A 6,388-nucleotide genomic window follows, 5' to 3' on the forward strand; every position below is an offset into this window, starting at 1 on the left:
GGTTTGTTTCCTATAAAAGTTGTATCCTTATTTTTTTGCTCAAAATCTAAAAAACGTGGAATTTGATCGGGGGTACAAACTTTGGCACAGGACTGTCAATCTTATCTTTTTATCCAATAATTAGGAATATACTTAAATTTACATTCCGGTATTTATCAGAAGCGACTTCCAATTATGACTGAATACAATTTGTGCAATCAAGGGTTAAGAGCCTTGCTCCGGGGGCCCAGCTTGTCAGTAGTAGGGCTTGAATTGTCAATTTTTTTATTACTAGTCCAGTACCTTAACTACTGAGCTATTACTACACTTATAACCCAGTAACTCAGGCACTGATTCGAGATGCTCATCAAAAATCATAATAATCAGTTAATAAATTGTGATTTATTGTTGCGGCGATCACTGACCCAGCAGTCTAAAGCGCTAGCCCACCAGCGTTCGAATCTCAGCAGTGCTACCATCCTGGCGGGCCGCTTAACAATTACAGTAGGCTGTGTCTGCGGAAGGCAGGATTGAATAGGGTTTGCTTCTCTCCTCCTTTCTACTGTAACTGACACAAGCAGCAGAGGAAATGGAAATCCATTTTATCCGCTTATACAATTAGGGTCTCGGGAGGGGGGACACATCGCAGGACACACACACATACACACACACACACACACACACTCACACACCCATTCACCGATAGGGCAATTCAGTGTCTCCAATTAACCTGACTGCATGTTTTTGGACTGTGGGAGGAAACCGGAGCTCCCGGAGGAAACCCACACAGACACGGGGAGAACATGCAAACTCCGCACGGAAAGGACCCGAACCGCCCTGCCTGGGGATCGAACCCAGGACCTTCTTGCTGTGAGGGAAAAATTCAAAAAAATAAAATAAAAAATCAATAGTAAATGTCCGTGTATCGTGTGTAGACGCTCAGCCATCTGATAGCACAGCTGAGATCCGTTTCTCGACCTCTACGGTGATTAGTTGGCATAACAGGCCGCTGCGCCACCCGCACAATATTAGAAATGATATTATCAACAGTACTTCTGGTATTCCAAAGGAGTCCCCCAAAAATATTAACACTCATCTCTAATCGTTATCACTCATACTAGTTATTGAATTCTAATTATTTAAGCAGGAACATTTCTTTCGGATCTCACCCACCAGTTTTGATAACGTTTTTAACTAATTCGAACGAACAGCAACAAAAACAACGTCCTTAACCATGTTTACTTATTTTAGCTTTCTACCAGTTGGTCTAATCATCTGAAGCGGCTCAACCGAAGTGATTTAGTTTAATCTGTAGTGATAGTGGTGCTCCAAAAGCAACTACCTAGACTGACGCCGGGGGAAACACTGCACGTTCATTCACAATCTGAACCCTGAGTGAAGCACCTGAGGATCAATCACGTCCGATCATCTCAGTCCTCGAATTTCTCATCAGCACTTTGGTGCTGGTTGTCAAACGTATACAAACACTGAGGACTCGACCAACTGCTGAACCTTTTTCCCTTTCAAAAATAGCCTGGAATACTTGAACGGGCTCGCAGGTAAACTGTAAACTGTACTCATCACTGCCACCTGTGTGTGTGGAGGAGGCACTGCAGCGCTGCGTTGTTTCTTTAATTGATCAGCACAGGACCGGCGAGCTTGACTGAAGACGGGACCGTGTGAAGACCGAGCGCTCAAAGACTTTCTATAGAAGATTTTCTATTGGGACTGCCTGCACTGACCGGCAGTGATGTGTAAATACGGATTTTAAAATGTATAGATGTATTACAGCGTATACACACAACACACGCTTAGTTTCTGCCTTCTGTACTTCGTGAACCCCGTTTTGGTTTTATTATCCGTCTGACTGAACACACACCATAGCACGAGGGAGAGCTTGTGTGGTGCTGCTGCACTGAAACCTACACTCCAACACTCCAAAAACAAGCCAATACAAAACACACACACACACACACAGACCTCAGCTGGTCCTCGCATTTTAATATCGCTGCTTCATAGTCGATTTACACAGACTAATTGTAGATGTTTTATTACGGCAACACATTTTTAAACGTGTACATATTATGGTCGAAGGATTGCAACCGAATTGTTCATTCACCTGCTTTTTTTGATGATTGTTGTTCATTTTTGTGACTTTCTCTTCATTCTTGAATTGCTCATTTGCCTGCTAAAATATTCGATGGAACGATCCTGCACTATGCTAAGCTAATTACTGAGCGGCGAAAGTATCAACACTGTACAATTGTTCATAAGGGTTTTATTTATTTTGTATACAGCTCTGGTGAATATTATATTTTATTTATAAAGAATCGAGGAGGGAAATATTATTTATCAGGATAGGTTAAATTGTGTTGAGTGCACATGCTCGTCCAAAACAGCATTAATATGTAACAGAGGGGACAAAGTTGTGCTCTTATAAAAGAACTGTATTGAGACCTAAGGATCCAGTTGGTTTTATTACATCATAGGATGCCACATTTCCAACAAATCAGCTTTCTGATTTGTGCCGTTTGAACAGAACCATCTTGCACTGTTGCAGCTCTCATTACCGAGTTAGGAACCACCTCTAGAAGCAACACAAGATCTAAAACTGCTAATCAGGAGCTTGATGAATGAGCAATACCATGAGTCAACCGTAGTGGTGCAAAGCACAGCAGTTCTGGACTCCGAAGTAAAGAATCACACTTCACCGACTTGACCAAACGTTTAGTGCCAACTGAAGTTCGTTATAAAGTTTTGCACGTGAACTCTGAGCCGTAGTTAATCATTTGGGTCAGATCCTGTAGTTTTAATAACAGGAGACTCTCAATTCCCAAACGTCTCTCAATTTCAGAGATCCTGTACAAAGCTGCTTTAGTAACCTTTAGAGTAATAGACACACGACCCAATCACCCAACCCCGACTGAGAACTGCTAACAATTCAACATAATTCAACATATGAAGGAACAAAACACAAAAAAATTATTGGAAATTGAGTCAATAATCCGCATAACTTATTACACTTTTATCTCTTCCAATTCTAATTTTATTTCTCAGGGTCGCTGTTGTGGACGAGCCCTGCACTTTAAGTTCTGTTAATAAGGTCAAACCTCATGTGAGCTTTGCGTGCGGCACCTATGTCCCCGCACGCCTGTAAATTCGGACGGGTTCTTCGCTTTCTTCTAATTTATTCCGTGTTCTGTTCAGTGCTTTGTTCTGTATATAATAGTGACTGACGATCTTCAGCCAAGCTACTGTTTTTATGTTCTGTACATGACGTGCCTTTCCGATGGTAAGTAAGTAGGTGCAAAAGTTTTGTGAAGGTAAACAGAGTAGTTGTGTTACTATAGGAAGCTTAGAAATTAAAAGGAAAATATATATAAGATTTCTGACTGATTTACAGTAGTTTTGTCAAACTGCTGATGGAATAACGTTAAAAAATACATTCATATTTTGTATTTGTTTACAGCTCTAAGAGGGAATGAAAGGTGCTCTCATGATGATGATGATGATGATGATGAAGGGTCGGTGATTGTAAAGACGACAGTCATTCATTAAAATGTAATTAATAAGATTAGAAAAGGCCAGTGAGTTAGAGCCAGTAATTACTGTAAGTATTGTTGGAAATGTTGATGCAAATAGAAGAATTGAATGTTTTTTATTGTTTTGTGTTTGTTTTTCGACTCCACACATTTGCTAACTTGTCAGTTTGTTGCGTTTACATTTTGATTCAGATGTTTAATGTGGACAGACAGAAGAGACCTGTTAAGAGCGGCGGGGGGAAAACGTCTCGTTTTTATTTTTTAATATGCTGGATATATCTTTATTTTTCAATAAACTTTTCTGTGACAACAGAAATGTAAACGTAACATCTGTGTGCCCTGACAGCAGTGTGTGTTTCATATATTCACATGACAGGGCTTCCTGCCAGTATCAGTCACATGTTTGTGAGAATGGAAGCCATGTGCAGATCGCTTCGGGCTGATGAACGTCCAGCTACGTTGTATGAGCGGTTAATCCGATGTGTTAACAGAAAATGGTTTGCACGGCCTTTTATTTGAGCAGGTTGGTGTTTCCGCCATAATCAAACAGTTAAACACAGAAAGATAAATATGAAACCTACTGCAGGCATGACTCCAAACTTATCACCTTATTAACCTTGTACACATTGTTTATAGCTACAAAGGATTTACATCACTGGGTTATTATTGTTTTATAATAATACAGAATTTAGAGTACATAGATCACTACCTGTTTCCACTAGCAACTGCTAGTTTTGCTACTTGTGATGCTAAGCTAAATGAAAACCATTCAAACTATACAATTGAACAGAAACAAACAAAGTAATACTTAAACATGTCCACATCCTCAGGATCGAGAGTAAGGCCTCAACTCATGTGCAACAATCACTTTGTGTGCTAACAAACAATGTTGTGTATAAATGATTCTGATTTACAGATGAGTTTCAGTCACTGAAAGTCGTTCGTGGGTTTTCATGGCTGCCTTTAAAAGAAAACATCTGGTCATATTTTGATCTTCTTCCGTTTACACCAGTCGGTTACTCAGTTCTGCTTTAAGTCCTTCTTATGACCGTTAGAACCTTTCATTGTTTAAATCCTGCATATCTTGCTGATCTCTTGAAGCCATATAACCCACCCAGATCAGTTAGTTTAGCCCATGCAAGGCTTCAATCCAAAGGATTCTTGCAGGTCAGTATTTTCTGGAACAGTGTACTAGACATTAATAGGAATTCCATTTCTACAGTTCTTTTCATCTTGGCATATTTATATCTCGTTATTAAAAGCACCATTTATTTATAATAACTTGTATAAATTGTAAAAGGATTATAAACCGTTTCATGAACATGATTAACTATGTTTGTTTAGTCTTTATTATTTACTTATTTAGGTTTTGGATTTAAAAAGTGCCACATAAATAATTTCATTTATTTAGGTAAGTACAATTTATCTGGTATGAATGAGGGTGGTATGCACTGTTTGTTTTAGGCTTCACCACAGTACTGTCAACTGATCTAGGTCACTTCACACCCCTAAATCCTGTTTGTTTTCAGCCAGTTGATTGATGTATTTTAGTCCTACCATTGTGTTAAGTTTCCTCTTTGAAGAAAATGCTTTTTTTTGTAACTTGCTGATATATTTGAACAACTTTTTTACTCTAGCTCTTCTGGAGTTGTGATATGACTTAGGTAAACATAGTTAGTGTTATACAGAGTCTGAACAATTATGGCACAAAAAGACCAAATTCTCATAATACTAAGGAAGTATAGAAGTACATTTTGTATAGAGGATCCGTTCAACAGGTAAACAAGCCACTGATCAAATATCCAGCTGCCTCAACACAACATGATGTGTTACACTAGTTTTAGATCTACCAGATTATTCATTAGTCTATATGACAAATATTTAAAAAATATTAAAATGACCCAAAGCAGTTTGGAACAAGCGAAACAGGTCTGAACGTTTTGAGCCCATATTAGATTCACCAATGAACTAAGATTGACCAGAAACTGTTCACGCTAAGCTGTCACACATTACTCATTTACATGTTCATACTGTAGGTTCAGACCTGTACAGGTTTGTATAAGACATAAGATACTACCAGGAAATGTAAGAATGAAGAATCACTGTACATACTGTCAGCATTTCACAGATAGATTTCTATAGTTTCTATGTAACTATTCTTAAATGTAACATGTTAAAGTACCAGTCTGAAACGTCCACCAGCCACTTTACCCAACATTACACAGTACACAAATACAAAATCACTCACGTTTTCATTAATTCCGTATTAAATTAAGCTTCACTACAAATGGATCTAATAATAAATAGATTTTTATACAGCTGTGGTCGAAAGGTGACATACACTTGAAAGGAACGGGTTTTCATGACATTCTAGGTACTTCACTGGTTTCTGCGATTGATGTTTTTTCTGTCACTGAATAACTGGAACTGGAATTTTTTTGTCCCAAATGAATTTGAGTCCTTTTATAAGTTTATTGAGGGTTTTTTGGACAACCTGCAGGGTCAAAAGTACACAAACCAATGCAAGCAGGTTTACCAGGAATTAGAAGCTCTTACTGTTCACATTCAACCGAGCTTTACAATGATGTGAACCAACAGGCTGACTCTTCTCCTTCAAAATTTGCACTCAACTGAAGTTTGTTGCTGTTTGTGTGTAAAAAAAGCAGGTTATTATATTGTTTTAAACCAATAAATATGAGTACCAATCATTCACCGATGGAAAAAGATCACGTCCCCTTTTAGCGTATGTAAACTTTTGACTTTAACTTTATATACTAAACCTAGACTATTGTTACGTTCCTCCAAATATTTATTCCACATTGTAAACCATTAAGCATGAGTTATATAATATTTATAGTGTTCATTAC

At 38.3% G+C, this 6,388-nt stretch overlaps 1 protein-coding gene across 1 annotated transcript in view; it reads left to right on the forward strand.

The window, feature by feature from the left end:
• mgat5 (alpha-1,6-mannosylglycoprotein 6-beta-N-acetylglucosaminyltransferase) overlaps positions 1-3,848 on the forward strand; it is a 39,133-nt gene extending 35,285 nt beyond the window's left edge. The window contains exon 16 of the mRNA XM_062989470.1: positions 1-3,848. This exon is cut by the window's left edge and continues 527 nt beyond it. The gene's annotated coding sequence lies outside the window, so the exon portion shown is untranslated.
• Positions 3,849-6,388: the final 2,540 nt, after the last annotated feature.

This window comes from Trichomycterus rosablanca, chromosome 27, assembly GCF_030014385.1.
Source record: "Trichomycterus rosablanca isolate fTriRos1 chromosome 27, fTriRos1.hap1, whole genome shotgun sequence".
Classification (NCBI taxonomy): Eukaryota; Metazoa; Chordata; class Actinopteri; order Siluriformes; family Trichomycteridae; genus Trichomycterus; species Trichomycterus rosablanca.